Source organism: Thermobia domestica, chromosome 11 (assembly GCF_964235325.1).
Source record: "Thermobia domestica chromosome 11, izTheDome1.hap1.1, whole genome shotgun sequence".
In the NCBI taxonomy this organism is placed as follows: domain Eukaryota; kingdom Metazoa; phylum Arthropoda; class Insecta; order Zygentoma; family Lepismatidae; genus Thermobia; species Thermobia domestica.
In genome coordinates, this window is record NC_137464.1 from 101179900 (window position 1) to 101198795 (window position 18896).

Genomic DNA, 18896 nt, shown 5'->3' on the forward strand with positions numbered 1-18896 from the left:
GTAATTGTAAAACACTTCCACTTGTATTTTTTTTAAAAAAAATGATATAACTTAATTGTTTTTATAAGAGAAAGAGTACAGATGAAGTGTAAGATCAAATTTTCATATTACATTCATCATTTCTTTGTTAAACAGGTAGGCCTATAGTTTTATTGAAAAAGTGTACAAATATATATTGAGTTGGGGAGTTTTGGGGAGTCTGGACCCGGTGGACCTTCCGCAGGCGCGTTCCTGGTCTCCACCAGTAATGATTTCAAGAATGGCCGGGGTAAATTCCGTTAGAATTGTAAAATTCTTCTCCATTGGAGCTATATTTCCGTTCAGGTCCAATGTGCATCACCAGTATATTTACAGTAGTATTTTTCAACTCCATTTGAAAGTTCCCCCCGGGTAAATCTGAAGTCACCACTGATTCTTACCATGATAGTATCAATTGTGTATCACTAGAAAACAGATAAAGCACCCGTATAGGCTACTATTATATTAGTAGTTCAGATATCACGTACAGCATACTGCAATTTTATCATTTTTTATACTTCATTTCTTTTGCCATTCACATAAATTAAATAATTACTGCCTACAAAGGGACGGAAATTTAATTTTAGTTTTATTAACAATACTTTTCTTTCGGCCTCTTGCAAAAATTTTGGTCTTTCCTTCTAATTTTTCTCCGACACCATTTTAAATAATTTATTTTCGCATGATTCGTCAAAATATAGGCACTCAAGAACTAAATAAATAACTTAAACATAAAATAACTGATTATTTAGACCGTATAATTCTGGAAATTAATAAAATAAAGTTTCAGCAGTTTACAGAAATATGCGATTTTCATTAAAATTGTTTACTTATTAGTAAGGAACTTTTTGAACAAATAACTTCATTAATCTTTAGTGAATGTAATTTTACTAAGTATAATGCGAATTATCTTTACTTCACGTACAGTCATAATCAAGAATGTGTATGCACATTATACGTATTTAATTATAAATAACTTTAAACAACATTGACTACTTTATTAAATAGTCAAATGTAAGTACTTAAAATTTACAGAAAGAACATACAAAATTATTCGTTTGGTTTTCGCAAACTTTTGAAAAACGTGAAGAGGTGAGGGCAGAACCATAGATCTTTAATCTTCTGGATTTGTAATTATTTGGAGGATAAACTAAAATAAGTATACAGTTTTACGGTTTTACAAAATTCTGTTAGACATTATTAAGAACTAAACATCATTATTTAGAGGTATATACCAAATAAATGTTATCAATATGTTCACAACAAGAATCACAGCTTAAGAAATCTTCGTTGCTTTACAAACCATTGTTCTTATTAATATAATATTGTAACGTAAAAATTGTTCACTGTACCTTTGGAAATATTTAATATGTATTAATTAAACAAAACTGACAAAACACTAAATATATTAATAACACTTGTATAATAATTTCCACAATGAAAACATCGCGCCTTCAACAGGTAACGTGTTGTTTTATTAATACAAATTTTAAAATTTTGTAGTCACACATCTTTTTGATAATTATGTTCGAACGTGCGCTTCTAAAAGACCAATGTCCTTTTTTTTTTAATATTCTTTGTTACGAAAATATTTAGAGGCCACCCCGACCTGAAACGATACCTGGACTACCAAAACTTTTAAAGCTCACAAAACTTTAACTACGGGTCTAAGATTGAGGAAAATATAATACGTGTGGTGTATTTCTATTCTTGCTGTTGATTGTGTATTTCATATACAGTTTATTCACATTAGAAAGTAATTACATACACAGTATATTAGAGTTCAGGTGTTCCTTATGTTATTAATTGTATTCTATACCGATGTAGAGCATTATTTTTTGTTTATACTTGATTTTTAATTTATGTTATATTGATAGTTCGTTTCTGATTAAATTTAAAAGACACGAAATTCAACTCTTTAGGTACTTATCAGAATTAACATTCAGTGGAAAGTAGGATTATCTACGATACAAAAATTGAGACTGTCTCATCTTGAAAAGTTACCATGAAAGTGAGTTTCATACCATATCACATCAAACAAATTCTGTTTCATTTCGCCTCGTGGGCAACCCTAGTAAAAAAAAAAAAAAAAAGAAAAAGAAAAAGAAAAAAAGAAAAAGAAAAAAAAAGAAAATATTTTTTTGATATTTCCAAAATTGGGAAGATGCAGGGATTTTATTTTAAACAATTATTATTAGCAGAGTTACTCTTTATAAAGGTTTCGATGTAGCAATAGTTTCCTAGGTTAGTTTTACCTTCCGGAAAAGTAGTGTCTTTTTTACCTTTTCTGTGAAATAACTTAAATTTACACAAGTCTAATTTCAGAAAGTGACTACTACAGAGGGGTGCACCCACGGGGTGAGGGTCCATCGGATCCAGACCTTCCTCAAAACTTCCTAACTCAACACACATTTACACACTTTCTCAATAAAACTATATACTACTTGTTTAACATGGAAGTAATTGATGTACGATGAAAATTGTATTTTGTACTTCACCTGTTGTCTTTCTTTTATAAAAAAACGACCTAGTTCTATCATTTCTTTCTGAAAATATAAGTGGATGTATTTTACAGTTTCAGCTGCAACAGCTCGGTCTCACCTCGTTGCCATCCCTAGTTTTCAGACTCATTCCATTTCTGTACGTTAATTTCTAGTATCAATTAATGAGAACAATGAACAAAGTCACAACATTGTAATTACGGAAATACGCATGTTTTGTTCTTAAGTTTCTAAAACTTTATTGTTCCACGCTGGGAAATTAGAATATGTAGTAACATGTTTCAACCTAGTTAAGAAAATGTAGATCTGCTGTTAATGTATGAAGCGAAAGTAAATAGATTAATAAAACTAAGTGTCACTAGTGATGAAAAGAGTACTTTTACAAAATTAAAAAAAAAAAAAAAAAAACATTTTCATTTACAACGTAAGAATGGTGCCATCATAAGTATTCACTATAACAATCTGTTACTATCACGTAGACTACTTAGCCTAAATAATATAAGCATGAGACGTTAAACTGAAAGATTTCATTTCATTTCAAAATAATAAAATTTAAATTTAACAAGTATCAGATTTATACCTAACTCAATTCACTTTGAAAAAGGAACATACATTTAACTAGACTAGGAAAAGAAATCAGTAAAATCGCATCATTAAATTGCGATTCATTTGAAAGAAAACAGTAAATAATTCCCATGCACATGGATAGGCCAAAAAAAAGATAAAGCATGAATTCAACACTGTTAATAAGCTGAACAATAACATATATTCCCGATTTTGGAAAGGAAATTTTCTATTTTAGAAAGAAAATTTCTGATCTTTGAAAGGAACTTCCCGAATTTAGAAAGGAATTTCCTGATTTTGGAAAGGAAAATACCAATTTTGGAATGAAATTTCTGATTTTGGAAAGGAAGTTCCTAACTTTAGAAAGAAAATTCCCGATTTTAGAAAGGAAATTTTTGATTTTGGACGGAGAATTCCTGATTTTGGAAAGGAAATGTCCAATGTTGGAAAGAAAATTCCCGGTTTTGGATAGAAAATTTCCAATTTTGAAAAGGAAATTCCTGATATTGGAGACGAAATTACATATTTTAGAAAGGAAATTTTCGATTTTGGAAGGGGAATTCCAGATTTTAGAAATTAAATTCCTGATTTTGGAAAGGAAGTTCCCGATGTTGGAAAGGAAATTTCCAATTTTGGAGAGGATATTCCCGATTTTGGAAAGAAAATTTCCGATTTTGAATGGGAAATTCCTTATTTTGGAGAGGAAATTCTCGATTTTGAAAAGCAAAATATAATGCAGGTAGGATAATTGTATTTTCGCAGATCTTTAAAAAATTGTTCTTCCTACTATCGAAACTTCTACTACTGATCAGAAAACTTTCTTACCCTAGGGTTCTCAGACATCCAGGTTTAGCCCAGATTGATATAATCTATCCTGTCCACAAATGGTTCAAAACTTCAAATTTCCCGATTTCATATCAAAACATAAATTAATATCGTTCGTGAGATATTCCAAAAATATACATCGCCTTTTATTAGTCATCAATACTCAAGTACTAGGAATAATCTTTCTGCCGTTCACTTTTGGTGAGTGATGAACTCTTAGTTATTTAAGTATAATATTTAAGCAAAAAGCAAGTGCATAACTCTATAACTATACTGTAAATTTTCTTGGGATGCCTCGTTTTCTAGTCTGTGATGATGAAGTGTCTCGGATTTTCTAGTCTGAAAGTCTGGTAGTACTTTCCTAACCTCGTATTGTTTTGGCTCAACGGCGAGGATTTCAGGACAGAGGTGAGATGTGAAGCCAGAATCCGCTGGAACCTTATTCCTGGTATTACTTGATGAACCAAGCTTTTGAACTTGCCAGGAAAATGTAGTATTTTTTTCAATATGTGCTTATTTCTTTTCTTTTAATAGCTTGTAGTGGCACCAAAGTGGTAACAAATCTCAACTTAAATCACACATCGTAGTTTCGAAAGATAGGTAATTTAAAAATTAGCCCTATATTTTTTCATTTTGAGGAATCGGAACCCGGAATACTGAGCCATATATATCAAGCAAGTTAAGGAAATTAAAAAAAAAAAACTGTTAGTGTATAAGGTAAAAATAAAATTTTGAATATTATGAAGTTTTACTAATGATAAAAATAATATTTTTTTCCAAAATGATGAACTTCTAGCTTTAATATTAGGTTGGCACCATCATGAGTACTCAACGAAACAACCGATTATTATTACTGATTGCACTTAAGAGGAAGTAGGAATATGGGTAGGGTTCTTCTATACTTGTAGACTAAACAACCGGAACACTATGAAAATTTACAGTATATATATAGTTGTGCACTTGCTTCTTCCTGAAATATCATAATTTATTAAATAATTGGTCAACACTCACCGAGAGTGAATGACAGAGAGTTGATTATTCCTATCAGTTCAGTAGAGATCACAAATAAAAGTAGACCTTTTAAATGTCTCACAAATGTTGTTAACTAGTACTTTACAGGGATAGCGAAACATTTGGAGACCTGAACAATTCATCCAAGACTGGTGGACAGATGATGTAAATTTAGAACTGTACTAGCTAAACCGGGACGTATTGGAGTTCTAGGCATGAGTTAAACTTCGCTGGGTTAAACATGAGCTAAAAATACTTTTTGTTATATCATATATCATATATCATATATATACATATATTATTATTTGAAAATATTGCTCATTAGTTCATTGTAAATATAGTTGTACCGATGAAAGCTTCAGGGACATATTAAAGATTATCATAGTAATAACTGAAAAGTCCATAAGTAAATTGATTATTAATATAATAATTTACAACCTTAAAATAGTGTCCAAGGAAGCTTCCATCGGTATAGCTGTGTTAAAGAAGTTGTTTGTATTTTACAATGTACTAATGTATCATTAAAAAAAAAAAAAAAAAAAAAAAAAAAAACTTCATAAACCTAATATTTTTCCTGGTCCGTATAAAAGCGAAGTTCTTAATCCATACTAGCTCTATACATCCTTGTTCCCTGTAAGAATAAAAAAAATGTCCTCTTTAAGATTGTATAATTGAAATGAATTTCAGATTATTATTTGAGTTCTTACCAAATTATTATTATTATTATTAAGGAAAATAAAAGGGTAACAGACCATCCTCTTATAATCACCTTAGTTAAATTCCAGATTATTTTGGTAGGCAGGAAAATTGCTGTAGAACTGGGTAAATAAAATTTGATGATATCTGGTTGCTAGAATTGTCTAGTAAAGTGCTGTTGGCCTAAAATTAGGCGTATACATAAGACCAGTGTAGATTGATGTTTAAGACTTTACAAGTAACGGAGGTCTATTATTTATTTCTTAATAATATTATAAATAAAAAAGAAACAAATCAAAAATAACATTTTTCTTTAATTAATGTGCATTGGTATCGCAGCCTATACTAGGCCTACAGCTACAGAGTGACCAGAGAGGTTCCGTTACCTGAAACTGTTAGTTATTTGTTGTTATGTGTGGATGAGTGTACGTAAGATTAACTCAAGTTAGCCCCTTCCGAAAAACCATCTCCACCCCTCTGTCCTTGTGTCCTAGCTGTGGACCGGACAAAACTCGATATTTAGTGGTAAAAGAGAAATTGGCTTGTTTCATACTTTCTTGATGTTATGATTGTCCATCTGACTTTCGTTTGTAATTTCTAGGTATCTCCAAATCTGAAAAGAAAGGAAACATAAACATAAAAATGTATAAACCAACAGCACGAAAAATACGCAGTAGGCCTAACCTCTTCAGTTTAAATTTGACTAGGATCAACATATTTTCTTTCTGAGGTTTTATTTTACTAGATCTGATGGCTTTTAATTTTGTTTTGTAAGGCATTTTAAGATAATCATACTCACTTCTGTTATTGGTATTGTAATAATTAATAAAAAATATTTTGTACAAATAACTGAAACGATTGTTACGACTTTTATTTTAATTTTTTTATTAATTTTATTTATTTTAAATTAATTAGTATTTTAAAGATTTTATTGTTACAAATCGTTCAGTCTGCAACATTTTCAGACATATGAGCCCAACATAAATAATAATTGTAGTCTTACATTAATTTAGACCTACTTAAACAATAAACAATTCTGTTCCTTTTACTTTCAGAAACTAGTGGGGGTACAACAGGGTACTGCCCGGCTCTGCTCCACAGCATTTGTACTTGTTTAACAAAACATGATGTCGCCAAACCTAGCAAAGGACAATACAAAACAATCCTTATTAAACGCTCTGTATCAATAAGAATATTTACCTGTTTATTCTCTGCACCAGATGTTGAAAATAACTTGAAGATGTAACGTGCAAAGCTCGAAATACAAATGCATGACAACCTATAAAGCATCACTGACACAATACAACTGATCGCAGGCGATTGCTGTAATGGTGGCTCCTTCCTCTCCAATAATAGTACCTATAGTTCACCCACTAAGGAACAGAGAAAAGATCATTTGTTCACCTTGAAGAGGTGTACTCGGTTTGGACCCGACTACTCAGTTCTACTCCACCTTTCCCTATATGGTAATTCTGGTACGCACCCAGACATTTTTATTCGGAAGGCCCGACAACCTAAGGGTTGGATTTAATACTACAATATACTATGTCTATATAGTATTGAATCGATGTTATTTTAGTCCCGAAAAGATGATAAGGAGTTTTTAAATTACTGTCACCTATATTCTAAGAAAAATGATACAATTAGAGTATTACAGAAAAAAAACAGAAAGAAAGAAAGAGTACAGATAAAGTGTAAGATGAAATCGATCAATTATGCTGTATAAATTGTTTCTCTGTGGAACAAGTACGGTACGGTATAGATTTATTTAGAAAGTGTACAAACGTATGTTCAGTTACGAAGTTTTTTTTTTGGGGGGGGGGGGCAGGGAAGCCGGTACTCAAATATATTATGTATCACGTATACGTTCGTTGTTTCTTAAATTTAAGATGAGATCACACTGGTCTATATAAAAAATATTACTCTCAATTACTCTCACCTTACATTCTCGTATACGCCCCATTTCATCCCCGCTTGGTATGTTTAATAACAGGCAAACAGAATCCTAGAGATTAGTACTATAATACAATTTTATTATTATTATTATTATTATTATTATTATTATTATTATTATTATTATTATTATTATTATTATTACCCAGCGTATAATTTATAGCATTTCTATTTCTCATCAAATCACTGGTTTTTATTAATCTATTCAAAAACCATTTCTCCACCTGATTTCTTTCAAAATTTCTGACTGCCCCCAAATGTCAGCTAACCGTTAAGATAATGGTCTTCGTCACCATTAAGATTCTTTTTTCACTTCACGTGCTGCAGTTTCTATATTTGTGTACGTAGAGCATATTACGCTGTTTGTGCGAGAATTGGTATTCATAATGATTAACAGCCAGTTTAATATTTCTACAATATTGTTAGCGCTTAACAACAACAACAACAACAACAACAAGAAAGTTAATTAACAGACCTAATTGAGTTTTTAAAAAATGATATGCCTCAGTTTAAAACTTCATGCGTAGTTTTCGAGGAAATGGAGAAAATACCGTTAATTTGTAATAGTTTAAGAAAATGATATGATATGAAAATGATGGTAGTGATAGAAATTAGGTTCAGAACCACTTAGAGTTCCGTGCAGGTTATAAAAGCAGAATATACTACGTATTTGATGTATAATAATTTCCTCACTTGTAATTTTATTCAATTAATTCTTTAAGGATTGTAATCTTACTATTGTCATAATGTAAGTCTGGAAGAGGACTTGTATCGAGTTATACGTAAAATGTTTCATGAGCCTAGTTTTTGTTAGCCATAATATGTACAGTGTTTTGTGAATCTGTTTTTTGATTGACATAATTCGTTGAGGTTTCATGAGCCATTTTTTTTTGTTAGCCATTATACGTGGAGGGTTTTGTGAGCCTGCTTTTTTTTTTTAAGCCACAATGTACATATTATTGTTAGCGCTATTGAAATTTGTTTTGGTGGATTTTCGCAAAAATTATGCTGCGATCTATCGACTAAAATAGATTTCATATTTGAACTTTTTCTATTCGTTAATAGGATAAATATTACTCTGGTAAAATTTGAAATTCACTTACAAATTAGCACCTAAAATGAGTACTATATAACAAATAATCTTATTTTAGTTAATAATTATACCGAAGTCATCTAATTTAAAAAAAAAAAATCAGATAGGAAAAATAAATAATACACTAAAAATATAGATCTTTCAGAATGAAATAAACTACTTCTTTTTTATCAATGACGTAATGCATTACATAGGGCATTAAAGTTTTCTGAGTTGTTCAAAATTTTCTGACACTGTTTGGTACTACTCCTTAGTTAGTTCCTTTGATAAATGATGGAATACAGAGCTTTTAGCTTTGAAAATATAGATTAATGTAATCTTTTATTGAGAATCAGAATTGTTGATGCTATAAATCTGATATCAGAGTAAAATTGATTGACGTATATACAAATAATAAACTGCAATGGAGACACATGAACCTGTGTACTGAAACCACAGCTAATTAGTACTCAAAAAATTGTACCTAATATCTATTTTCCTCTAGCCTATTAATTTTTAGTTTATATTTTTATTCCAGATTTAGATTTTCCAGTATTATTTTTATAAATAAGGGAACGAAACTGGCCACATTACCCGTGTTCTTCCTGATTACTTACAACAAGGGCAACTATAAATCATTTTTAAAAAGCAGTAAAAGCATAATGGAAATTTTCACCTGTGGTTAGTACCATATCTGTGATTGTGACCATTTTACATATCCAAATTTGCTAATCTTATAAGCATAATAAAGCATGATTTACATAAATAAATCATAAAGCATAATGCTTAATGCTTTTTATTCAAGAACCTTGTGTATATGTTCAATAAAGAAACAAATTGATATATTTTGTGCCAAAGAAAAGGAAATGGTGAACAAAGGCTGTTATCAATGCCGCAAACAATGGAAATCAACTGCCAATTGCCTTTACGCGTAATAACGGAAAGTTATATTTTCTCCACTCCCCACACCTTTCGCTCAGAAGATTTTTTTTGGGGGGGGGGAGGTTTCCTCACTTTGTGTTAAAAGGCGGGCAAGACTGGTTGTGCTGATTCCAAGGTGCTAAAACCAAGAGTATATACAATCTCAGAGATTAAGAGAATTCCCAACTGACCATTTCAAAGAAGAAGGCGGTTATCTGTTTTGTACTCTTTGTTCTAAATTCATTAAATTTGAGCTTCGAAACACCGCTTAAGGAAAGCAGTACTAAATGGGTAGTATTTTGTATTGACGTAACTTTTAGTGGGTAAAAATAAATACTATAGTTTCATATATGTTCTTAATGCTTGTGTAATAAAAACGTGTAAAATAAAACAAATATGTAATAGAAATTTGTAAAAATGAAGTATAATTAAAGGAAAAGCATATTAAGGCATAATTTAGGAAAAAGGCATAATCAAGTACAATGTAAGGAAAAATAAAGCATAATGTACAGCTGTGTAAAGCATAAAGTTGGTTGCCCTACTTATAACCATACCTGTTATCTACATTAAGTACGTGAATCGATAGATTTATAAAGCTTAGCGTCTCATTCAGCAGCGAGGCTATATGAGACGTGGACTTATGGCTTAATGTGGGATTCGATCCACATGAGCTACCAACATGAATCGAACCCATACATTAGATAAATGGAGAGTTTTCGTAGCGAACGTTCAGACAACGCGAACAGTTGAACTTAAGTCATGAAAATATTAATTGTTAATACTAAGCAGTCCTTCTGTGGAATACTAAACAATGAGTTATTTTCCTCTATATTTGAGAAAAAACAAACACAAACACACACACATAAAAAAAAAACATTGCAAATAAAGGGATCGGTGAAAATAAAAGAAGATTCTTTGTTAGAAAACAGTAAACAAATAATGTTTTGTTTATTTCTCCAAATATTTATATATTTTTCTTCAATTTTGTGTTAACGAACAAAATACTGCATACCATAGTTGTTCTGTTTTCTTTCCTTTCTTTTTCTCGAAATTTTTCTTGTATCGAATTATGTACGTATCTGTTCTCACTGCCAAACTTAAGAAATATTTAATTAGTCTTTTTTTAAAAAAAAAAAAAAGGAAAAAGAAAACTACAATGTAAATGTCTATTCTTCGGTTGTTGAATAAAACTTATTAATAATATATCGCTAAATGTGTTCTCGCATTCTCTTTCGCCTTCTTTCTAATGTTAAGTTGCTGGGAAAAAAATTAAAAAAAAAAAAAAACTTTCCAAGCGTTAAACAGACTTGGTCTTACCCAAGAACTGCTTGGTAGCTGCTGCCACCTGGAAAGCCAACTTGTAACTAACTCCACGGTTAGTTCCTGTAAACGCCGCATAGATGGCATAAGCTGGTTCTTGGAACTTCGTTGGCATGGCGTTAGCGAGAGAGAAACTGCCCAGCTTAATTCACAAATTGGTGGAGTATTGTGCTGTGCATTGGGAAAGATTATTTCAAAATATTAGATCTATATTCCACCCATCACTTTTTCCCCTCCCCTGTCTCACTCCAATAAGCTGAATTCAATAACGTGTCTTTTGTAAGCATGGGAGAGATACATTTGTTGAAATACGGGACGGAAAAATAAAAAGAGAAAAATAAACGGAAATATGCTGACCTCTATTTTGTTGAGCATGTAAACATTGCTGTTACAAAGAGGAAGACAAAAAGTAAAAACTGCAATGTGTTAATTTGAACAAGAAAAAAGTTTTATCAGTTAATCAAGTTCGATTTTATAAGTTTTTTCAACACCAATACTTAAAAAGTGCTTGTATTAAATAATATAAAACCTATTGAACAGTCATAGTAAGAAATCCTATGTAGAGATATGTTGTAAGATTCTTCTTAATTTTCAAGGTAATACTAAATGTTTTCATTTCATTTTCAAGGTAATACAAGGTAAAACAGACCCTACATGTTTTAAATTAAGATTTGTATTTTTTTTTTTTTTTTTTTAATAAACGCACATGAATTCAATTTTTAAACTGAAAACTTAAATATAGGTTATTATAACCTCAGACCCATGAGCAAGGGTATCGAAAGAATCTCAGGACCACCCTTCTGAAAACTGAATTGTTTGTTTAGATAAATACCGGGTTAAAAGTAAGAGGTAACGCGGGGGGAAGCCATTATTCCACTTCCAAATAATATATGTGACGTCCCCCTACTTCCTAAAAAATTACAATGGGCAAATATACAGGTCCGTATCCAAGGGGGTCTAGCCCCCCTAAATTTTTACTGGCCCTCTAAAATTTTCACAAGAGGCTTGCAAATGAACTATAATATGGTTGGATCGGGCCCCTTCTAAATTCTACCGCCCCCTACATTTTTGGGCTGGCTACTGACCTGCAAAGACAGGAATGGGAGACGGCTTGACGTCATGCATCTTCCTACCTTTTCGGGACCACTTTTACAACTGGATAAGTACGTATTCAAAAAACAGGCAATCAAGATATTTTTACATTTTTTTCTTTTTCTTTTTTTCTTTTTTTTTCAAACAAAGAGAGAGTCCTGATTTGGTTGAGTAGGGCAGAATAATTTATTTTTTTTTTAATTTTAGTATTTCCAGCACATTGTTTCACCGAGACAGTAGCGACAGTTTCCTTTTTTTAGCGTGGCTGCTCCAATTTGTATCAGTAAAGAAGAGAAGGATTAAATTACTTCTTATATTCAGAAATTAAAGTGTTTAGTCGGGAGCAATATTTCATTTCTTGTATTGTAATCTGGCTGATCTAGTATTTTCATTTTTGTTTCTTCTTATTAAAGCTCCAGATGGTTTTGTCTTTTATAAGGAAGTACACTTGGTAGGACTACGTCGTATATTCATGATGTTGAAATAACACTAAACTGTGGTAATTATTGAATACATTTTAAGTGCGTTTGGAGTTCACTATGGAAAATATATTAAGATACAAAATTTAGATATAGAATAATAGATTAAGGTACAAAAAAGCTTCTGTCCCCCCCCCCCACACACACACACTCATTAAATCGATCCTGTCTTATAGTGTTCTAGCTAGGGGCTTGTTTACCTTACTTTCAGTCTATGCACGTCCAAATATTTATACTAGCTTCAAAGTTATAATATTGAATTAAAAGATAACAAAACATTAACAACATAACATTATAAAATAACGTTAGGAATAGATAGATAGAAAGAGAGAGTTCTGAGAGTTTCATAAGATGTTGATGTAAATTTATTAATAGTTCATTTTAGAAAACTTTATTTTTAATGTTATATTCGAGCAAGGGCGCCCATTAGGGGGAGCAAGGTGGATCGCTCGCCCCCTTGAAGAAATTGTATTTCGGAATATCGAAAACTCAATTGAATTTTTAGACTAGTTACAGCAAAATTTGAAACTATATTTGAAATGTCGCTTATACTTGCCCCCCCCCTTATACAACATGGGCGCCCTTGTATTCGAGTATATAAATTACTTATGTGTCTTATTTGATTTTGTCACTATAACTTTCTTACTCTATATGATACGGACATGAATGTATAAATGAAGCATGAAATAGTACACCACATCCCAATGCAAGATAAAACAAAACCCTTACTCTAAATGAAGTGAAATGTAATTCCCCCTGTATTTGAGGAAAATCTACTTTTAGAGCCCCCAAATACAATATCTATTTTTTAAGTTATGTCGAATATTGTCTGTCAATTTAACTTGTGTACGTATGGAATGGGTCCACCGCACAATTTCCAAAAGAATGAAAATAACCTAAGGTGCATCTGAACAAAATATATTTTCCTAAGAAGAAGCATAAATGTAATCTAGACCCTAGTTCATTAAAACGCCAAATGAATCCCGTAGAAGTAACGTAAAGTTCTTTTAAGATTTTAAATTCAAGATGGATCCATATTTCATATTTGATATTTTTAGAGAGGTGTTCAAATATTAATACTTGCACCGTTCCCTAGGAAAAGTTCCAAGTTACAGTGCTGGTTCTAACCTAGGTTATGTTGCGATAGCATGGTTATTCAGTTAACTGTGTTGTCAATTAAGAGGATTGGAAAACACTAGTCTGACGTGTTAGACTGGCAATCGTAATATAACTTAATGTATGTATATCACGGGTTCGAATCCTGCTTAGGTCATCCATGTTATATATATTGTATAATATACCATGTTTTATTTAGTTATTATCATCCATTTCTTATCGTTTCCTTTAATCTAGCATTGTTTTCTCACATTTTTTGATTCACTTTACTGGAGGTTACTGTAGAACAGAACATTATTGCTGCTGTTGTAGACATTGCCGACAGATACTAATATAATCTGCCTCAAACTTGATTTAAATTTATTCTTTAAGGTTTCAAAAAAGTGTCGTATGAAATCTACACTTGTGGGTCTTGTGAATTGCTTTAAAATTTATACTGAAATTTTAAAATTTTGCAATATATTCAGCGGAACAGATTTCTATATGACTTTCGGGATTCGGTGGCATTCAGGAATGTATGTTTTATTGCCTGATATCCGAGGAAAGACACCTATATCCTGAGGACCCAATAAAACTTGATGGTCAGGCTTCCGTGGACTCCATTACCAACGAAATAGTGATTGGATATTATTTATCATTGCAATCTACTAGAAAAACAAGCTAAACGGAGAAATAGTAAGTACAGTACTAAATATCACAGAATGATCTACATATATGGTAATACATAAAGCAAATTAAGAGTTATTTTGTTAAATGGGGACCCAATTTTATGTTGTTATAAAGAGCTTCAAAGCTTTATCGTTCCTACAATGTGCACTTATCGCAGAACTTTGTTTCTAGACAGTACTTCTGATATTATTACTAAATAGTATGAGTTTAAGGGAATATATGTGTCACCGATTTGATATTATTATAAAATAGTATAAATGTAAAGGAATATGTGTCACCGGTTTGACATTATTACAATACTAGCAGCGTTCACCCCGCTTCGCTGCGGTCACCCCGGAACGCAATAAACTTTGTTACTTAGATAATTTTTACTTTCGCTTTCAAGTGATATGATAAAAACCATAGAAGATTGCAGTAAATGTTAACATTATATCGCCTGTCATTTTTGTTAACCCGCCCTGCTTCGCTGCGGTCACCCCCGAACGCAATAAACTTTGTTACTTAGATAATTTTTACTTTTTCGCTTTCAAGTGATATGATAAAAACCATTATAACGCCTGTCATTTATGTTAACCCGCCGAGTGACACGGTCATGTGGGTTGCATATAAATACGTTTATTTTTACCTATGATGAACTAACAAAGGATTTGTGGACACCTGAATGGTCAATTATCTCAAGACACTGGTAATTAAAAATTAAAGTGATATGATAAAAACCATCTAGGGTCCAAATCCTAATAACCCCCCAAAAATGAAAGAAATTGGTTCAGCCGTATTAGCGTGATGAGCGGACAAAGGATTTGTACGTTCTCTTTTATATATATAGAAGATAGTGTGAACGTAAAGAAGTATGTCTGTCACCGATTTGATATTATAGCAGAATAGTAGTGTAAAAGAGTGTCACCAATAGGAAAAGACAAACAACATTAAATATTGCCTATTGTTTGACAGTGAATTTTGTCGCATATACAGTGTAGCCAGTAAAATAAATACTCTCGATTACTATTGCCAATGAACAACATACTTTTTAATATGATAAAAGTTTGTTTATATCTTTTGATTTCCCCGAATGATTTGCATGACAATTTTTCCTAAAGGAAGATACTTTATTCAAGTCTATGCGGTGTATCAACTGATATATATCTCATCTTTGAACAATGTTTTATAGTTAAAAAGAAATTAAAATTTTAGAGTTAATGACAATTTTAAACAATAACTCAGTAATCATACTATATACTGTCGTCTTTCTGGTGTCATAATGAATAATTTCATGACATATATTTTCAGTATCAGTTACACCGTCATAAGTGACATGGTCCTCATACAGCGTTATATTTTGGAGGGCTTACAAAGAAATTAATTTTGCTCCATTTTTCGGAAACTACGCATGAGATTTTACTCACGCATAATATTTTGTTCATTTGAATAAGACCTATTAATCGGTATATATATGTAGACCTAAATCCAGGACAGTCTGGGCTAAATCGAGGCATCTGGGACACCTATATATATGATATTTGTGACTACATATGCTTTGCGCCAATGTTGTATGTTTTGCGCTTGCATTATCAAGTCAACAAAGACATTTATTATAAATGCAAACATTTTAAGCGCTATCAGTAACTCGGCACTTTTGTTAATTCGGCACTCCTTTGTGTAAGAAATTGCCTGGACATCTTATTTTTAGATATATTTTTTTACTCATTAAAACCTAGTAATTATAAAATTAATTTATTGTGGAATTGTAATATTAAATTTAAAAAATTAAATTTATTTTCTTATATTCATAATTCCAAAAACTAAATTCTAAACAAGTATTTTGTTTTAAGAAGTTTATAAATTTATTCCTTAGATTTAGGTACATAAAACAGAGAGAATATAATTACAATTCTAATTATGGGCAGCAACTAATAATAATAATAAAAAAGAGAGACCGATATCCTAACAAACAAGAATTACTTAATAGACTAGACAGAGTTTAAGATGTTTTCATTTTCTGTACTGTGTAATATACTAAAATAATTACACAGTACTGTCGCCAATTAGCCGATTTCTTACATCAGGAATGCCGAATTAACAAAAGTGCCGAGTTACTGATAGTGCTTAAAATATTTGTATTTATATTAAATGTCCTTATTGACTTGATACTGCAATGCATAACACACGGGCTTAGAGCACTGTAATCGTAAATGTCATATACATAGATCTTCCAGACGAGTCGATTTAGCCCGGACAATCCTGTTTTCCGAGGCAGTAGTGTGACTAAAGATGCATGGGCTTTCCTGCGAAAATGTCAAAATGGACCCTTCTTTTACCACGTTCATGAAGACAAGGAAAATTTATAAACTAATATAAAACTATTTTTTTTCTTTGAATGCTTCATCTAGTGAATCACTACTTGTTTATATTTAAGGTTACTACCTGTTCTGATTTGTGCAGGTTTAACCACTGATGCTATTCTAATTTTTAACTATATATATATATATATATATCATCCCCTATTAAATTAATAGGGGATGATAGGAGAACAGTAGAAATAAATGCAGAGATCTTATTAAACGCTTGCAGGGACATGGGTTTAGAAGTAAATGCAGAGAAAACTAAATACATGGAAGTGCGTCGGGACCGTAATACGGCAAATTGTGGAGGCGTTAAACTATTAAATAATACTTTTGATAAAGTGGATACTTTCAAATATTTAGGATCAATATTAACAGACGAAAATCATATTCACGAAGAAATTAAATGTCGACTAAAAGCAGGGAATTCGTGTTACTATTCGGTTCAAAATCTCTTGTCGTCGCGAATTCTGTCGAGGAATTTGAAGCTTAAAATATATAAAACGATAATCATGCCTGTTGTTCTGTATGGTTGCGAAACATGGTCGCTTACTCTGAGGGAAGAACATAGACTGAAAGTATTTGAGAACAGGATCCTGAGAAGAATATTCGGACCCAAGAGGAACGAGAATGGGGAATGGCGGAAGCTTCATAACGAGGAACTACATAGTTTATACGGTTTACCCAACATTGTTAGGGTCGTCAAGTCTAGGAGGCTTAGGTGGGCAGGTCATGTAGCTAGAATGGAAGAAAGTAGAAACGTTTTCAAAGTCTTGACTGGTAGACCCATAGGAAAACGACCATTAGGAAGACCTAGGCGCAGATGGGAGGATAATATTAAGATGGATCTCGCAGAGATAGGAATACAAAGTAGAAACTGGATCCAATTAGCTAAGGATAGAAGTCAGTGGAGAGCTTTTGTGAACGCGGCACTGAACCTCCGGGTTCCATAGGTCATAGAGTTAGTTATATATATATATATATATATATATATATATATATATATATATATATATATATATAGAGAGAGAGAGAGAGAGAGAGAGAGAGAGAGTAGACGGCTAGATATTACTCTCTTAGGAAAAAAACATACAAGGTAGACAAAAGCAAATGTTTTATTTGATACCACAAGTGACAAGTAGAAACCTACACAGCATACTAATACTAGGTATTGTAACAAAATTAGATAGCACTGTGAATATCTTGGAAATGAACTATTCAAGATAGATGGTTGTCAAAGAAAAAATATTGCAAGGACCTTGATCCATCAATGGATCGACAATTGATAATAATGGTTTCTATGCGTTTCAAATATAAATAACTCTCACCACTACACTCATATCATCCCAGTTCTCATTCTTGTTATCTGAGTATTTGAGATTAAAAAAATAAAAGCTTAATACCTTGTTCTGAGAGATCATATGTTTAAGAATTTTTAAAAACAATGAAAGTTAAACTAAAATTTACTTGTTGGCGTGGGAGACCCGGGTTCGATTCCCGGTGGGAGCTCATGTGGTTGGGATTCAACGTTAATCAGTAGGCCCCGCCTCATATAGCCTCGCTGCTGAAAGTTGCGTTAAACTCAAAATCAATCAAAATTTACTTGTTCCTGGGTATAACTGGGTAAAATTTATTGTTATGTCTGGGTACAACAAACGGTTCTGCGAACTCGAAATATTTTAACAACCGGTTCTAGCGAACCGGTGTGAACCGGCTGAATAGCACCACTGGGTTTAATCAAGAATTCTACGTCATGTCCAGAAGGAATCCTTTTGTTCTCCAGGACGGTTAAAATTCCGGAATTCAATTTTTCGTCTCTTGACTAATGAATATCAAGTACATTGGTAACAAAAATAAATAAATAAGTAAAGTGGAAGTAGTTTGGAATTATCGAAATCATAAATCATCTCAATTCCAAATCTTAGGAAAAATACCGATTTAAAAATTCAACTGACAGCTCTAAAAGAATTCAAAATTTCACACATTGTTGGTGTGGAGCCACAACATTGGTTTAGTGGTAACTACAATGTAGGTACAAATGGAAACAGACTTTTTTATGTCCAGATACTGAGAGGCCGACCTATAGTGAGGATGTGCTGAATAACTATTTTTATAAAAATATTGTAGAGTAATATTTGTACTTAATCGAAAAAGAAAACATTAGAAGTGCTCATTACTTATCAATGCCCATATATTAAATATTTATTTTGGAAATAAGATAATGTGTGTATACGTAATGAATTTATGATGATAGTAGGTAAATTTTGCTAATCAAGTTCTAAAACACTATTTTTAAAAAAAAAAAATCCGTAAACAAAAC

General features: G+C 31.8%; 2 long non-coding RNA genes across 6 annotated transcripts in view; one reads left to right on the plus strand and one right to left on the minus strand.

Moving 5' to 3' along the window:
• Nucleotides 1-18896, plus strand: part of LOC145664330 (uncharacterized) — a 1055818-nt gene that overhangs the window by 495436 nt on the left and 541486 nt on the right. The window lies entirely within an intron of this gene.
• Nucleotides 1-18896, minus strand: part of LOC145664332 (uncharacterized) — a 137268-nt gene that overhangs the window by 15267 nt on the left and 103105 nt on the right. For 4 of the 5 annotated variants that reach the window (XR_014127372.1, XR_014127374.1, XR_014127371.1 and 1 more), the window contains one exon: nucleotides 6002-6228. This is a non-coding gene — a long non-coding RNA (uncharacterized LOC145664332). Of the gene's footprint in view, nucleotides 1-5481; nucleotides 5551-6001; nucleotides 6229-18896 lie in introns of all 5 variants that reach the window. The other variant, XR_014127373.1, reaches the window with a different exon arrangement.